This window comes from Desmodus rotundus, chromosome 1 (assembly GCF_022682495.2).
Source record: "Desmodus rotundus isolate HL8 chromosome 1, HLdesRot8A.1, whole genome shotgun sequence".
NCBI lineage: Eukaryota > Metazoa > Chordata > Mammalia > Chiroptera > Phyllostomidae > Desmodus > Desmodus rotundus.
The window spans coordinates 141,967,218-141,983,913 of record NC_071387.1 but is presented as its reverse complement, the minus strand read 5'-3'; the positions used below and the strand labels follow the sequence as shown (position 1 = coordinate 141,983,913).

The window sequence follows — 16,696 nt, the reverse complement described above, 5'->3', positions numbered from 1 at the left end:
TGACATTAATTATCAGTTAAAGCCAAAAGTCAAAGCTTTGTGAAATATGTATGGATCAACAGAACCATTTTTGCACCCAAAAAGGAGAAAGGTACTGGCAGTGAGCCATGTTGAAATCTTAGGCGAAGAGCTTGAAGGTAGAGTTGGGGGTGGGGGGAGCGGTGCAAAGGTCACAACAGCAACAGGATGTACTGTTTGCAGACGGGTAGGTCAGCCTTAAATTAACTCCAGTTAACTCAGGTTTATTGCTCCTATAGGGTTTCTCTTAGTTGTCAGGATGGCTGTCTGCTAACAGTGCAATTTTCTGCGGTACTACTGTATCTGAGATGGAGAGGATTTTAAAACATTATCACATAAAAGTTTACAGAGTTCACCTCATCCTCCTGCCAGGTAACTTTAGTCCCTAACATGCTGAGTTATGGTCTCCAGCCTCGCGCACAGTGAGGAGAGCCGACGATCCTTTCTGTTGGGTCGTACACATGCTTTTCTTCCTAATACCCCTAAGAGGCTTTGGGGGGAAGGAGAAGAATATAAACATAGAAACCACATCCTAACAGCTGCCTCTAGTTAGCTGTATTTTCTCCCCAGCTTTTAAATCTTACAGCGGCACCTAATTTGTCCCACATGGCTCTCCTCCCAGTGGAGCTGCTGTCCCTTCTCCTGCTGCCTGACTTGAGTGAAGGCAAACAGTTAGGAAGAATCAGCCAGTCCTACTAGTTCAGGTCACTGTCATCATTAGGCTGCTGGTTTGCAGGTGCCTTTGAATGGGAAGGAGAAAACCATTTGTCAATTGGTAGAGACTTAGAATCAAGACTGAACCCATTTGGTGCCAGTGGACCTATCAAAATATCCCCCAATTAAGCACTCCATGAAATTGGTTGACACAATATATGAAACTGTGAGTCACTGAGTGGATGGACTCTTGTGATCTGAATGGATAAGTGGTTTTGACCTGGGGCAGGGGGAAGGGAGGGGTAACAGAATCATCTGGGGTGTTTAAAAAATTCACGTGCATGCCCAAATCCTTCCTGTTACATTCTTCCTCTCTTTTAGTATGCTTGAAAGTGAGGACTATGGACTCATATAGCTTGGTGTTCCAACATGTTTCCACAGGAAATGGGTTGCAACTTGCACTATTCATTTTTTTTTTAAGTTCTAGATTATTTCTTTGTGTCTTTTATTCATGTCTCCATTCCCCCCTCTTATGTGTTTTTTATACTTATTTAAAAAAAAACACACACAGTGAGGCTAAAGACAGATGCTTCCAGGGCAGGCAGAATACCGAATTAAGTTATTTCCTACACTGAAACTAGAAACGAGTGTTCTTTTTCTCTCTTCCAGCACATGTGCCTTTCTTATTGCTGCTGAGAACTAAGACATGAAATCTATGCTGCCAATGCCCTCTTCCTGTGACTTTTAAAAAATGAAATTGGGATTTAAAAAGAAAATCGAGGTTGGTGTTAGTGACAGACAACAGCCATTCTCTTACAGTATTTAGCTCTCGAATAATAATGTCTCGTTCAAGATTTATTAACTGAATTTTATTGCATACATGCAGAATACTACATTCATGTCCTCTGTGAAAAATGTATGTACTTCCCCTTGAAAAAGGAGTACCTGAAGTAATCCTTACAAACGCACCTTGTCTTGATGACTCCGCTGAAGAACTGATGATCTTTTTTTGTAAAGTAAGGAATAAACCTATCAGGGCTTGCTTTAAAAGGTCATTGTCTCTTTCAAAGCAGATTAGCTCATTTTGTCCTGTGAACGGGAGCCACGCTACAGCTCTGGAAAACTGTTCGTGTAAAGTAAACCTCTGCTCCTGTTTTGGCTTGCTCTTGGTAAGAGAAATTTCGCGCCTACCAGTTTTCACTGGCTAACGTATCACAGCTCCTCATGGGTGAAGAGTGGCAGGATGGGCCACAATGGTGTGTCTTGTGCTTCTGCATTGAACATTTCTCTGCTAAACAAGTGCGGTTTACCAAGCATGGGCGAAAAATGTATAAAACACTGGGGGACAAATGTGGTGATTCACTATTTCTGATGTTGTTGGGGGCCAGTAGTTAGTAGGTGAGTCGCAGCAGCCATTGAAATGACTAGCTTGCATTTTGTGGAAGTAAACGGCTGAAAGGGAACCCTACCTTTGGTTTGTGTGTATTGTTCTGAATGAGAGCTCTGTTCTCCGGAGGTGTGGCCTATTAATCTCTCTTAAGTGTAAGTCCTCACTCGTGTAACTGAGACTGCGGGTTATCCCGTTACTTAGAAAAGCCTGTAAATTTATGTGAAAGCAAGGAGTAAAAATTGCCCTGATATTTTCTTGGAAATGCATAATCAATTCTGTGTATTCTTTTCCTTCTGAGAATAGGATTGAGAGGGGCGGGTGGAATAACACGAAAAGGAAAAGTGACACTTTGATACATCTAAATCTACAACATTCCTTATAGTAACTAATTCATCTAGAGAGTTCAGGAAGGAGGAATTCTGCCTAAATCTGCTTAATCCTTTAAACAATGAAATAGTTATAACTGTTTTCCTTGCAAATGGTTCTCACATGTCACAGTCATTACCAGACATGGTCCGGTAAAGTAGGTTGAGTTTTCTCAATGAACCAGGACCCTCATTAAGAACACCAGTTATTGAACTTGTTGGTAATACTGGAATGCTCTCCAGAGCCTTTGAGGTCTATAGGTTTAGCCTGACTTTCTTATGATTTTTCCCAGATGGCTGGTTCTCCTGCCTCTTGCCCATGTCTAGGGCTTTTATACCAAAGCTCACAGCCTCTGGTCACTGTGCTCTTCTAATTAGTATTTTTTTCTTTATTTTTGCTTCCTTTTGATTATTTCTATTCTCTTCTGCCCCTTTTAATCATCAGGAGCCTGCTCCAACTTCCAGAATCCCAAATTGCTTTTTTCTTTTCTTTCTTTCTTTGTAACCTAGGACCAGTTTGAGGATTTCTGGTTGCCTCTAGATAACAATTACCTGGTAATTAAGTCAGATATTAGTCCTATCCCCCTCCTACGAGACGTTTGGTGGGGAGGAGAAGCAGGGCTGACCACTTTCTTGTTAAAGTGTGTGGGCTTTGTAATCACCTTGTTCATTTAGCTCGAATGTTCCTTTGTATTGTTCCTGACATTCAGGGTTGCCTGATTAAATTTTGACTCCAAAATGAGAAACAATTCTACTTTCCCTTCTAAAATCATTTAACAGGCTCTGATTTCTGTCTTTGTCCCATATTGTCTTTGCCTTTTTTTTTTTCTTTCTCAGAACGGTTATTTGTTAGGACTATACATCCACACGCATTATCAGGCTCATTTAGAAGTAATGGAGCCCCAAACCCTGCCCACTGCCACTCCACAGTATTTGGAATTGCCAATATTCTCTAAAGGTGTGGGTTTTAGGTAGTTAAGTGTCTGTTGATTTTTCAAAGTTAACTCCTGAATTAAATAGGGACTGTTGAAAGGGCTACTCATAGACATGGCTTTGCTTTGAATTCCATTAATAATGTGCACATTTCCTGAGTGATCACAAATTCCCACTTCATTTTTGCTTCTTGCGAGCTCTCATCTCTTTCCCAAGATTGACTGGAGTGTTAAATTCATAGTAATGCTCATTGTAAGTATTCAGTAAATTAAGGAAAATTTAAATACATGCATTAAGGCTTGGAAGAGAATAATAATTAGTTCCTGGAGAGCTACGGATTACTCTATCCAAAACCATAGGTTTTTGAGAAAACATCTAATGCGCTAAATGAGTGTTTTGGCATGTATCGTTTATTATCTCAACGAGTCGTCGTCATGCAGTCACATTCTCAGGGCTCCAGGTCACCTCCACGAATCGTCTAGATTTTTCTCCTTGTTTCTGTAAAGGGGTTAATCAAAAGCAAAAGAAGAAAATGTGACTTCAAGGGCTTAGAGCACTTGGTACAGCGTGTGGCAGCTAGTCAGTGCTCAGTTTAAGCTCTCACCCGGAGGCAAAGTTTTTCGCGTCAGTTGCAGGCAACCCTGTCTGTATTTAAGTTTTATGGACTCTTTACCAAGGTGATTGTTGCCTGATCCGCCTCATCAACTGAGAAGTTTTTCATATTATCTCATAGTCTTGAGATTAAATTGTACAGATTTTCCAACCTTGCTTACTTTTTTATACTTGATTCATTTGAGTTGAGTTTTCGAAATTGTGTTTATTTCTACAGTCCTAAGAAGATGGTGCAGCCCAAAGGAATGGCGACCAAGACTTTTAGTGAATTACCTCGTGCGTGTCTATGGCTGCACCTTGTGGTTAACATGATTTTCCCTCGAGCTTTCCGCTCTGTCAGCCCTGCCAGTGGACCTCAGAACTGAGACAGAGGTGGGGCTGCGCTGTGAGTTCCTTGTGACCAACAGGGCAAAAGGTGGTAGACAACCGAGGATTCCTTCCGTTGAAATGTACTTCAAATAGTCTTTGTTTCTAGTAGTACTGTATTATGAATATATTTCCCATGAAACAATCTAAACCTGTTTAGAAGTCACTTTTTTTGGGTTGGCCAAAAAGCCTGTTTACTTTTGCCATAAAATACAGAACACATTTTTCATTTTTACCAAGAAGTTTATCTGAGTATGTCAGCTATCTCTCGATACTGCTTTCTAGTGGATAGGGGCCAGGGGTGCTGCTAAACATCTCCCAATAAATAAGTCAGCTCCACAGCAAAGAATTATTTGGTGAAAATGTGAATAGTACCAAGAAACCTCGCAAACCGTGTTTGACAGGTTCGATCAGTCACACCACCTTCTCCATACACTGCACAAACTTTTTTTTTTGGCGTTTCAGTTGCATTTTTACCTTTCTTGAAGTAATAAAGCATAATCCAAAAATGTAGCATACATGTTTGTTCTTCTATCTTCAATATTAAAGTGGCCGCAAAAAATCCACCAATTTTGATAAACTGACACCATACAATCTAACAAAATTGTTTCAAATGAAGTTAAAGACAACCAAGCACTGCTAAGAGCCATTGTACGGAAAAACTAAATGAACTTTTTGGCCAACCGAATAGTTTCTCCCCTCTGTACTGTCTTCAGCTCTTTAGGAGGTAGGGTCCAGATTTAAGATAGAATGTCAGGTATAAACCCACTTCAGATTTGTACATTAAGAGGGAAACATTTTCATAAACAGATAGCCTTCGGTTTATTGTTGGTCCTTTGCTTACGGCAGTATACTAGGTTGTAAATTTTAGAGCATAGTCATCAGTGGCCAGCAGTTCCTCTTCCTGGGTTGGAACTGACACCTCGTAGCCCACTGATCATCCTCCAAGTGTAATTTATTTTCATTTTCCTTAAATGCATGCCATTACAGTTGCCCACATTTCAGCTCTGTGCCACAGTTCTGTTTACAGAGCCCTGTGAAATCTTACTGCAACTCATCTCTTGTCAACTCGGCGTTATTTCTTCTGTCATCTTCAAACCTTTGGCACCAATTCCATTCCTCTGGGGTATAGTCTGTGATTAACCCTGACCGACACTGATCACTCCTACTCGTCATCCGGATGGCATCATAAGCAACTTCAGCATCTAGGTTCTTCTGCCATTCTGGGTTTTGTTGTAATTATCACTTCTTGAGTCTGCTCACTTCATAATCATTTTTCCTGGGTATGGAAGGTTTTCTAGAGATTGGGGAGAGTTCTGAAAGGCAGTTCCTGCTTGGGACTATATAATACTTTTAGACTTTCCCCAGCATGTTCCCAGAGGCAGCTGCCATTGAATGTCTGCAAGGCACACCCTGGGAAATGTGTTTCTGAAGACGAGAGCCCTCACCAGAGTCTTTTAAGCAGTCACTACAGTGAGATGTCCTGGAAACCTATGTGGGCAGCTACTCTTCTTTCCTCATCAGCTCTGCAGAGTTGTGTTACGTGCTCTGTATGTAGCTATTTTTTATAAAATACTTGATGAGACCTTCTAGCTACAGTGATACTTATAATGAATACACACTATCAAACATTTTCTATCAATTTTTAACTGTCTACAGAACTTCTTTATGTTTTTATAGTTGATACATTCAAGAGGTTAAAAATAGATATATTAAACAATATACAAAGAAGTCTTGCCTATTACCCTGTCTTTGCCTACTTCCCACTACCTCTACAGAGAACCTCTTTTATTAGTTTTTTGAGTATTTAATTTTTTGTGCAAATATAAGCACATACTAATATATGTTTTTATAAACCTTATGTTCCTACTCTCAAAGCATTTTATACTCAGAACATACTATTTACTCTCTTCTGTACCTTCCTTTTTAAATTTGGGTCTTTCCATATCAGTGCATAGAGAGCTTCCTCATTATTCTTTACAACTTCATACCATTTTATTGTGTCGGGGGGCCGTAGTTTATTTAGGTGGTCCCCAGTGATGGGCCCTTGGGTTGTGTGCAGTACTTTGCTGTGCAGATAATGCTGTAATGAATACCTCGTACACACATCATTTCAAATATATGCCTACTGATCTTTATCCTGTTTCCTTGCCCGCTTCCTTGTAGGCCTTGTAAGCCACTGTGAAACTGAGTAATAAGCATGATTCTTTATCTGCCTTAATATTTCCACAAGACTTCCTGACTAAGGAAGCAATGTCTTGAACTGCAGGATGCCCCCAATCCAGACTTACTGTATTTCATCTGAGTCTCCCTTCTGGCTCCTGTGGGCATCTTTAGCTCAGTGAGTTGAACTAAAAGACAGTGAACATAATTAAGAAGAAGTATTCCACATTCATATTTAGCCAAAGAGTTGAGCTTTCTGGTATTTTGCCATAGAGTGAAATATTAAAATTTTAATTAGATTATTGGCTACTTTAGAGAAAAAGAATGAAACATGTTATATTGTACTTTAAGAGTAGAGAAGATAAATGTAACTGGATGAGCAACAAATTAGTGTCATAGTACACAGTCAGGCAGGGTCCATAATTCTGGTTCTGAATTCTGACTTTTATAGACCTTTTATATGTTGATCTCTATGTATTTATGGGTTCAGAAGTTGCTTTGTGGGTTTATTTATAATGATAGCTTTTTTTGAAAGGAAAGGAAAGGGGAATGGGAAGAGGAATGGGGGATCATAAACTTTTAAGGGAATAATTCTGTTTTGTTCTCCAGGCCTTTTTCCCCCTTGTATTTCCTATCACATCTGGTTTTGCACAATCTGTCATCCATTATGAACCTTGCTCTTTCTGTGTTTAAGCACAACTAGTCTTTTCCCAGAATTTAATTTCCTCCAATTATAGATAAATTCAGTTTACTGCTTATCATCTGTCCTTTGGAGTATTTACTGTTTTATACAGATTGGTGTCAGAGCTAGTCATTATGAGTAAGATGCTAAAAATAATGCAGACCCCAGGGCAGGACTTCAGGTAAGGAAAATAACTCCTTCCTTCTCTGTAATATGTGGTTAATATCTTCGTGTTGTTGAGAGATGGGTTGTGAGGGATGTGAAGTGCCTGGCATGGTGTCTGAGTCCTGGTATGCACTCGTTAACTAGTAGAAATGGTAGATGTTCTACGTTATCTCCTACATGTATTGCTTTATGAGTTTCTGTTGTCTTTGAGGGCTTATAAAGGTTATTGTAAATGGTTGAATAAATTATTCAAATGATTTTTAATGACTTCCTCATTCAAAAATAGGAAAATGGCTGTAAAAGTTATTAGATATCTATGCTAGTGTGCTTATATAATTTAACCTATTGTTAGCATGCTTTATATATCATTTGTTCTCTCTAGTGTATTTAATACTCCTCCATTTTTCTGGCAGCTCATTAGGAATTCTGTTGGGGGATGCACTTCTATCAGCACATTATCAGCAGCTGAAGAATTTTCAGTTTTCTGCTCACTCAGTGCTTGTAAAAATTGAATATATATCGTTTCCCCTTTATCATGTTGAAAATCTCTGGTTCATGGTCTGTTGAAATTCATCTTGTTATATTCAAAATGCATCTTTTGGAAGCAGCAACAATGCACAGGGCTCGAGTACACTTAATTCTCAGTGTTTTTGTTTCAATTCCTCTTCTACACTTTTTACTTGGAGATATTTTGTTTTAATCTTCTCTTTTCCTTTCCTCTAGCCAAGTTTTTTGTTTGTGAAAAGTAATATTTTTCCAAGCTATATACAATATGGCTGTGTTTCAAGATGTTCTTCAGCTCTTGCATCCAGCTACTAATTCTGTGCTCTGGAAAAAAAAAAAAAACCTAGATGATGTTTGTGGTGATGGGTCAGTGCCAGTGGAAGGAAATAATTTTGTGGAAGAGGAATCCATTTCCAAGTAATGTTGGCTGAGTAGAAGATTACTTGGAATCTGTTAGGTTTTCTGATGGAAACCAAATTTGCCCACAGAGAGGCTATATATGTTATCTCTCTTTGCCTACTCACGTGTACCTTCTGCTGTGTACACCTTATGCATGTCGACAGGATAGTTTCATTTGGGGAGGACATTTTAGGTTTGAAAGGATTAAAATAGTAGCTTTCATTCCCCTTACTGAATTCCTTTTTGGTGGGTGTTTTAAAAAATATTTTAAGTCATATTTTAAAATAATAAGCTGTTTTCTAAAATAACTTTCATGTGCTTAGCTGTTCAATTATATCATCTCACTTAGTCATTGCACCAGTCCTGAAAAAAGTATTATTAACCCCAATTTACAGGTGAGGAAATAGGCTCGGAGAAGTTACGTAGCATACTGAAGGCCACACAGCGTACTGAGTGCCAGAACTAGATGTTGGGTCTTGGAGTTCTGTGGTCCTGACCTACCTGGTCCAATTTTTGATTGATTGATTTTTTTTTTTTTTTTTTTTTTGTCAAACTAGTGAAGTGCCGGTGAAATTTCACTTTAGGACTTACTTTTTGCTGATTTTCTCAGAATATAAAATCTTAGTGGAGACAGAAATAGAGCCCTCAGTATTTCTGGTTTGTCTGCTTTGGACCGGGCGGATGGAGGAAGATGGCACAAACCTGCTAATTCCATATGTCTCCTATTTCCAGGAAGTAGAGAAATTTCAATGTTAAATGTTGAATAACTTTTCAAACATTTTGAGGGCAAAGATAAATGTGGGCTGTCTTTGAAATCATCAAAATTATTACTGATAATCAGTAAAAAAGATTTGTTATCACTTTGTACTAAGAAAATTACATTTTCTTGTAACTATTTTGTTTTAAGTAAAGTTAGAGCTTTACTTCTTACCCTTGAATTTTATTTCTCAATCTTGTTTTGATAAGCAGTAGTAGAAATCAGGAAGTATTTTTTTACACAACTTAAAAATAAATATTTGGAGTCTTTTCATTATCACCTGCTAGGAGTAGAAGTGCTTTTGCTTATCACTTAGCAATATATGTGCCCCCTTATTCAGTTGTACTTGTTAAGCTGTACATATCATTTTCTTGCAATAGGTATCATTTATTAAATACATAGGGCCAAACACTTCAAAGTATGCATTTTAACTCCACTTTTGAGATTAGGCAATGGAGGATTGGAAGGCTTAATTAAAACCCATGTTACACAGCTAGTAGTTGCAAAGCTGATGATGAACTCTCAGTCTTTGATTTGGATCCTGTACTGTATTTTTATCATTTTAACTTGTATGTATGTATGTATGTGTTTTAATCTTTTCTTACTGATTTATTGGGGTGACATTGGTTAATAAGATTATATAGGCTTCAGGTGTGCAAGTCTGTAACACATCATCTGTATGTTGTATTGTGTGTTCACCACCCCAAATCAAGTCTCCTTCCATCACCATTTATCCTGCCTTCACCCTTTCCTACCTCCTCCACCCACCTTTTCCTCGGGGAATCACCTCACAGTTGTCTATCTATGAGGTTTCAGGTTTTGTTGCGGTTGTTTTGTTTTTGTTTAATTGCTTCACCTTTTTCACCCAACCTCCTTACCCCTTCCCCTCTGATAGCTGTCAGTCTATTCTTTTTATCTATGAGTCTGTTTCTGTTTTGTTTGTTATTTTGTTCGTTAGATTCCACGTACGAGTGAAATCATATGGAATTTTGTCTTTCTGTGGCTGGTTTATGTCATTCAGCATCATACTCGGGCTGTTAATCCCACCGCTGAACTGTAGTATGGGTACTGAGGGGGATCAGTGTTCCTGGGGGTGTGGTGGGGAGGCTACCATGATGTGAACCCTTCTGTAAAAAAGCGTTATAATTTCTGAGAAATAGTAAAGTTGAGTTCATAGTAAATTAATTTTATCTTTCCCTTTCTCAGCTTCCTAAATATGAGTTATCGCTTCTTTTTCTGTAAAGGATATTTATTGAATAATGGATTTAAAAGGGTACATGGCGATATATAACAATTGGGTTTTGTGTTAATGGTATATTTAAGCTGTGTAGGATAGGGTGAGGGGATTTTAATTATTAGGATTTGGTACAGGCTTACATCAGACATATCCATTTCATAATGAGCCCCCAGTGGTCGAGTGAGTCCTGTGTTTATTAAACTGTACAGGGAAATTTCTGTGTAAAGTGTGACTGACTTTTCTTCCTCTTAGGAAGACAGATTAGTAATTTTTCACTATTAATTAGGTTCCATCTGCTCATCCTGCCTTCCATTCTAAAGGTTATACTTATTACCATATTCACAAGCCAGCCCAGCTGTGTAATCGAAGTCAAAAGAATTTTTTTTTCACCATTGGTTCAATCTTGGTTTTATAATGTACTTTTTGGCTACCACAGAGGGGTACCAATGACTCCACTTCCTTTTTCTTCCCTGTTTTCTTTGATTCCATTTTCTTTCTTCTTGTAATCCAGCCATATGCCACAAATGACACGAAATTCAACTATGCGATATGAGATACGGTAATAAAAGAAGTGGCGCACCCACTCAGGCGCCGTTTTGGCCAGAAGTCTCCTTGAGTATCCAGGTCCCGAAAAAGAGCTGTGGAAAGGCCCAAATGTCACCTGTATTTGGAAACACTGACTTGTGTTCCATTCTTCCATGTTCTCCTAAGTTCAAGTGGAGCTCAGGGGCCCCCATTTGCCAGGACCTGGGACAGGGCACATCTGTGGGACACCATGCGCGGGGGGAGGATGAGCAAATGGTTGGAAGGAAGCAGGCCCTGACTTCGTAGCTAAAAATATGAATAAATGGAGTTCCATACCACAAATTGAGCAAAATTTGATGATAGGGGATTACTGGAACATTTTATTAACTTGGGTTTTGCCTTAAAAAATTAACTTTTGAAAAAAGTTGAATCTCTGGGCTATGTGTAAGGGTTTGGCCTGTGGATGGTGGTGATTACAGCCACTGGCCCGTTACCCACAGCCCTTGCTGTCACACCCTGCAGGGACTGTGCTCATGTTTTCCTCTCTCCTCCTGGCCCCTCCCCACCGCCTACCTTTCTGCTTCCCTTTTCTGGGCCCCAAGCCTCTCAGTACCACCACCAGATAGCCCCTCTTTTAGCCCCTCTGTTAGCCTGGGATAGCTTTGGTGACTTACCCAGTTTCAACATTATTTGGAAGGCAACTATGAGCAAGTGTCAGTGCACAGTCTTTAACAGTCTGTTTTACCTCCGGAACTGGTCTTTGGTGAGTGCTGTCTTCGTGCTCTCGTGGGTGTCGGCATTGTCAGTACACCTGGAGCGGGTTGTATCAGTGAGGCCAGCGTACCCAAGCTTACGGTACTATTCAAAACAAGATGCCTTTCTTTTTTCCAATCAGGTTTAATTGTTCAAAGGGCCAGTAATGAGAAGAAATGAGAGGACAGCACATACCTTGTTTTACCTTTAAGTAAATAACCATTTTGTAAGAAGCAAGGATTCTCCAGAAGGCTGAATGTAATTTTAGTTTAGTCACTTAAAAAAACAACAACTGGATTATGAATAAGTAAAGGATTTTCCGGTGGAAAGAGGGTGACAGCTGGGTCAGGAGCAGAATGGACAGGTCTGGGTGGTCCCGGGAGGCGGAGGGTAAGTTTGTGCTCATTGCATGGGGAGGGGCCCCTTCATAGCAACCTCTTGTCATTTATTCTTTGGGGTTAGCATTTCCCTTCTGGTTGTGTTTCTTTTAATCCTCCTAGATCTGGTTCTCAACAATACTGTCTGCACATTTAGAATCACCTTGGCGGGGGGCGGGGGGAGGGGGGAAGAGACTCTCATTTAATTTGAGTCGGGTGAGGCCCGAGTGTTGGTGGGTTTGAGAGCTCCCCGGGCGGTTGTAACATGCACCCAGAATTGAGCACCTCGGCTGTAGGGGTTCGGAAACCTGTGACAGAACTGGGCATGGCCTAGGAACCACGGAGGGGGTTGGATTTCAGGTCTAGAGCAGTGCAGTTTCCCCATTATAGTCTTGGCATTATCAACTGCGTTAGCGGAATCAAGCAGATTGGCTGGAAATCTCTTCATCTTCCAGAGAGAACAGATTTGTTCTTCTGGTGCACAGCCACAAATGGCTCTACCCCGAAGGTCCGGTTCTCTGATGGGAGGGAGCTGCCTCCTGGAAGAAGTCAGGCCTGGTTGTGACAGTCTTGGATGGGTGATGGACAGCAAGGAGTACTCAGAACGGCTGAGGAGCTGTATCTGATGAGTGTTTTTTCCCAGCTGCTCTCAGAGCTGTTTCAAACCAGGTGCTAATGTACATCCTTGGACAGCAAGGACTCACACGGACACTGCTAAGAGGAGCCTGAGCAGAGGTCACGTGCCGCAGCGTCTGCAGGTTAGTTCCTCACGTCCTCCTCCATATTTTTCACTGTGGCTTTTTTGAAACGTTAAATTTGACAGATTTTGCTTTGTTGATGCTTTCTTGGGGCCACCTAGAAAAATGAGGCGAAAGAAGCTTGGTTTTTTTCCCTGTCTCCCCTCTGGCTCATTTATAGAAAAAAAATGGCACAGGGCTCCCTGGTTTGTCATTTTGGTGAAAAAAAATTGGGGAGTGTGATGGTTTAGTCCTAGTGACAGATCTCACTTCACCTCTTAACAGTATACAGCTTATACAGCTTCCCAGTGAGTCCTGCTTACAGAGGCAGACACATTTCTGTGGGAAGCCCCTATCCCACCCACCTCAGGCGTGCTCCCGTTCTCAAGGGGTCCTGTCCTACACGAGCCTGTCTCTGCAGCTTTTGGTAGAAGTGTTCGGACTGGGGTCGGTACTCTGCTAACCTCTATGGAATCAGTTTAAAGCCATCTAAAAAAAATGATGTCATTGGTCTGCCTCATTTCCTCCACTCAAGACCAGTTTCAGTAATTTTTAAAGCAGTAGTTTTGGGTACAGTCAGTTTTTCAGATAAAAAAGAGAATTCATAGAGTATGAAAAGCCTGCCACATTGCAAACAACGACGTGGTTTTTGGCTTAGCTTTGCCCAAGAATGGCGGCTGTATTTGCACCCATTAACAGGCTTCCCAGTGAAACTTGTGTACCAGGTATGTACCATAATTTAGCGGTGAATGAACATTGGTAGACTTGAAGCTTCCTCAATACCAACTACTTTTTAAATGTTGTGCATCTATTTGAAAATATACCTTAATACATCTACACAATTGACAATAGAAAAAGTAACTACTTTTAGAACCAGACTGAAATATATTTGGGGCTTGTCTACTCAGATTTTCTTAAAGTTTGGTTCCTCATTGGCACATTTATTGAATAGATTGTTTTTAAGCATCTGCCATGTGTGAAACTCCTTGATGTCTATCAGGTGTCTCCACCTCAAATGCCAATAAGGGCCAAGGAGTACCACTGAGAAGTGAGGCGGACAAGGCGCTATATATACAAAGAAATGGGACTGTGTTCATAGGGAGAGCATAGGCCCCACCTCCAGGGGTGGCTGCTGCTCAGCTCTAAGCCTGGGCATGAGTATTAATCAGTACAGTGTTGCCGGATGTTACCGTATTTATATGAAAAGCTAGTAATCCAGGTCAATTTTTTTTGGTCAATTCTACATTGACTTTTAAGCTCAAGTTTACCAAAAAAAAAAAAAAAAAAAATCTGCCAGTTAAGTGAAGCAGGTATGAGGCTGAGGACTTTTTGTGACCTGATTTTGGTAACTCTGTTTCCTGCTCCCCACCTGCCCTCAACACATGTGAACTACTTGAGTGGGGCAGCTCACTTTTAAATACATTCTCAGCACTGAGAATCGCATGTTAAGTAATTAAAAGTCATTGAAACAACAGATGGTAGTAAAATGTGTACAATGATAGACTCACTTCACACATACACTCCCCTCTTGACCCACCCACACAACTGTTAAAATTTTTTGCATTAAGAACCAAACTGGTTACAAGCGTCTATGATTATTAGTATGGAAAATGCTCATAAATATGGGCGCATAAACTCTCCGAATGACTATCTCAATGAGTTTTGATCACATTATTTCTCAAAACAATTTCTGGAAGCAGTTGTGGCTGCCCGAGCCTGCTCCAGCCTGTGGCACTAGGACCACGTGAGAGCCCCGCCTACACGTGCACACCATTTGCTTTTAAGACCAATCCTGCCCGTCGCTAGAGAGATCCCAGATCACTGACATTTGACACAGAACCATAAATTCCCCTCCCTCGGGATGGAACTTAGTGGGAAGCATTTCAAGAATGTCATTCTTCCTAAGGTTGTGGTTTGGAGGTTAAATTTTAGGATAGAGGAACTACCAACGCCAGAGGGGAGGTGAGTTATGTCTGTTTCTTTTAGCATTTTTATAAAGGTGTTCACAGCCTTGCCTAGTCATTTACATTTATGCTGTAAACTGCTTTGGGAGAAGGCATTCTTGTACAGGTGAGGATACCAAGGTAGAGACGCCGGGCTTGTCTGTCCAAGATCAGCATCTCTGACGAGAGCCAGAGTTAACATCCTTAGGGGGTGCTGGGCCGCGTCCTCTGGGTCTGCCTCCTGTCGAGCAGACCGGCACTGGGGTGTGGAACCCCGTGCCCATGAGCGAGCGGGGCCAGGGAACGGAGAATGAACGGCTGTTTCCTGGTCCTAGGTAAATACTATGTCCTCATATATTTACATAAGGCAAGGGAACAGAGCAATTCATTGTCAGGGGAAGGCGGCCGCACCGAGGGAATTCTTTTCCTGGCAGGGTTTATGGAGGGACACATTTAGGAATTAGGAACTATAAGCAGGGAGAGAACAACCCATCATTTAGGTTTACTTAGCAAGGGGAAAAGCTCAGGCAAACAGATGCCTTAGCACCTAAGGCTTTGCTTTCACAGACGGAACCCCTCTCCTGTTTTGGGATCAACATCAATAACCAAGGTAGAAAGTAAACAATGGCTGTTAAAGGATGACCTCTTCTAGACTTCTTTTGTTAATGCTGGTGATAAAATAACAAAGGTACAGGCAAATTGCCCCGTCCTGCTTGGGAGATGCTCCACTTACCAGCTTTGTACCTCTTTGCAGAAGAAACTCCATGTAGTTCAACGTCATTCCACAGTTCTTAAATATTTACTATGGAAAAGAATATAGTGTTTTTTCTTTTTACTGATGCATGTGTGCCAGCCTGTCTGTTTATAATTAGTTTCCTCCTTTTGGAGGCTACTTAGCTCACTTGGATACTAGCCTGACCTTTGATTACCCAGCCCAGCCCACCCCCAACTTGTTGTATGTCATTGAGTCACTTCGCTTTTGCAGTCTGAAGAGAAGAGGGTCTGGGAATTACATGACTGACTCTGGTCCTTTAAGCAGTTTTGGGCTTAGTCTGTGAGAACATTAAATCTCTTGTTTATGTTTAGCCTTTGTGGCTATCTGTGGACTTAATGCATTTGTCCTGCTCCTCCTTTTCAAGCATAATTCAGTCAGCTTAACACGCCTAAACTGTGACCACCTGCGTAATTTCTCCAAACGCCTCGTCTGCAGGCTATCTCGAGGGTAGGTTCCACTCTCACACTGCCGCATAGATGGCAGGGGCTTGGGAAAAACCCAATAATGCCAGTGCCAGGGAAGGTTGGAAATCTCTTTTAGAGTAAGTTGAGGACCCTTGGTAACTTTTATAGAAGCCAGAGTGGTGTGCACGCTTTTCATGATGCATTGCAGCCAGAGCACCTGTTCAGTGAGAGGAATTAGCTAAATTACTAGACGTAATTTATGTTTGTGCAAAACATAGAACATTTGTTTTTCTCTCCTTGTAGTTAATGCTCAGCTTGGTAATTTGAATGAGTCTTTTTCCCTCTCTTTCCATCCCCCACTACATTCTATTACACACATTTTTTTCCCCTTAGCCTTTGTCTCCTGGGCATTAACAGTTGCTAAATGTTTCTTATGGAGGATCATATATTTAGGAAACAATATCCATTCAAGATTGTAATGCTACCTGGCTCCTTTCTACAGCCCAGGCAATGAAATGCAGATATGATACAGTTATCTTCCCCAAGTTGAGTCATTTTAAAGTGTATGCACGTAATATATAGTTTTTAATAATCTCTCTGCTATAGAGCGTAAACTGGTCTATGAACAAGAACAGCCTGATGAAACTCGCTTCCCTGTAAACATGGCTTGAGCGGAATCAGCCAATTTCAAGGCAGATTAGTGTCAGTGCAGAGAGACCAGAATAAACAGGCGACGAATATCACTTGAAGCAAAGAAAAATCACGGGAAGATCTTCTTCCAGGACATAAGGATATAATTGGGGTGACTGGAATGGGCCTCCTGGTTCTGTGTTCTAACTGTGGAGCAATATGCCAAAGGGCCTGGTGGCTGCCTCTGTTGTTTTTGTTTATAATAAAAATAAAATCTGGTTGTTTTGAAGATTAATTCCAACTATGT

At 40.8% G+C, this 16,696-nt stretch overlaps 1 protein-coding gene across 2 annotated transcripts in view; it reads left to right on the top strand.

Annotated features, from left to right (window-relative positions):
- EFNA5 (ephrin A5) overlaps positions 1-16,696 on the top strand; it is a 271,521-nt gene that overhangs the window by 61,096 nt on the left and 193,729 nt on the right. The window lies entirely within an intron of this gene.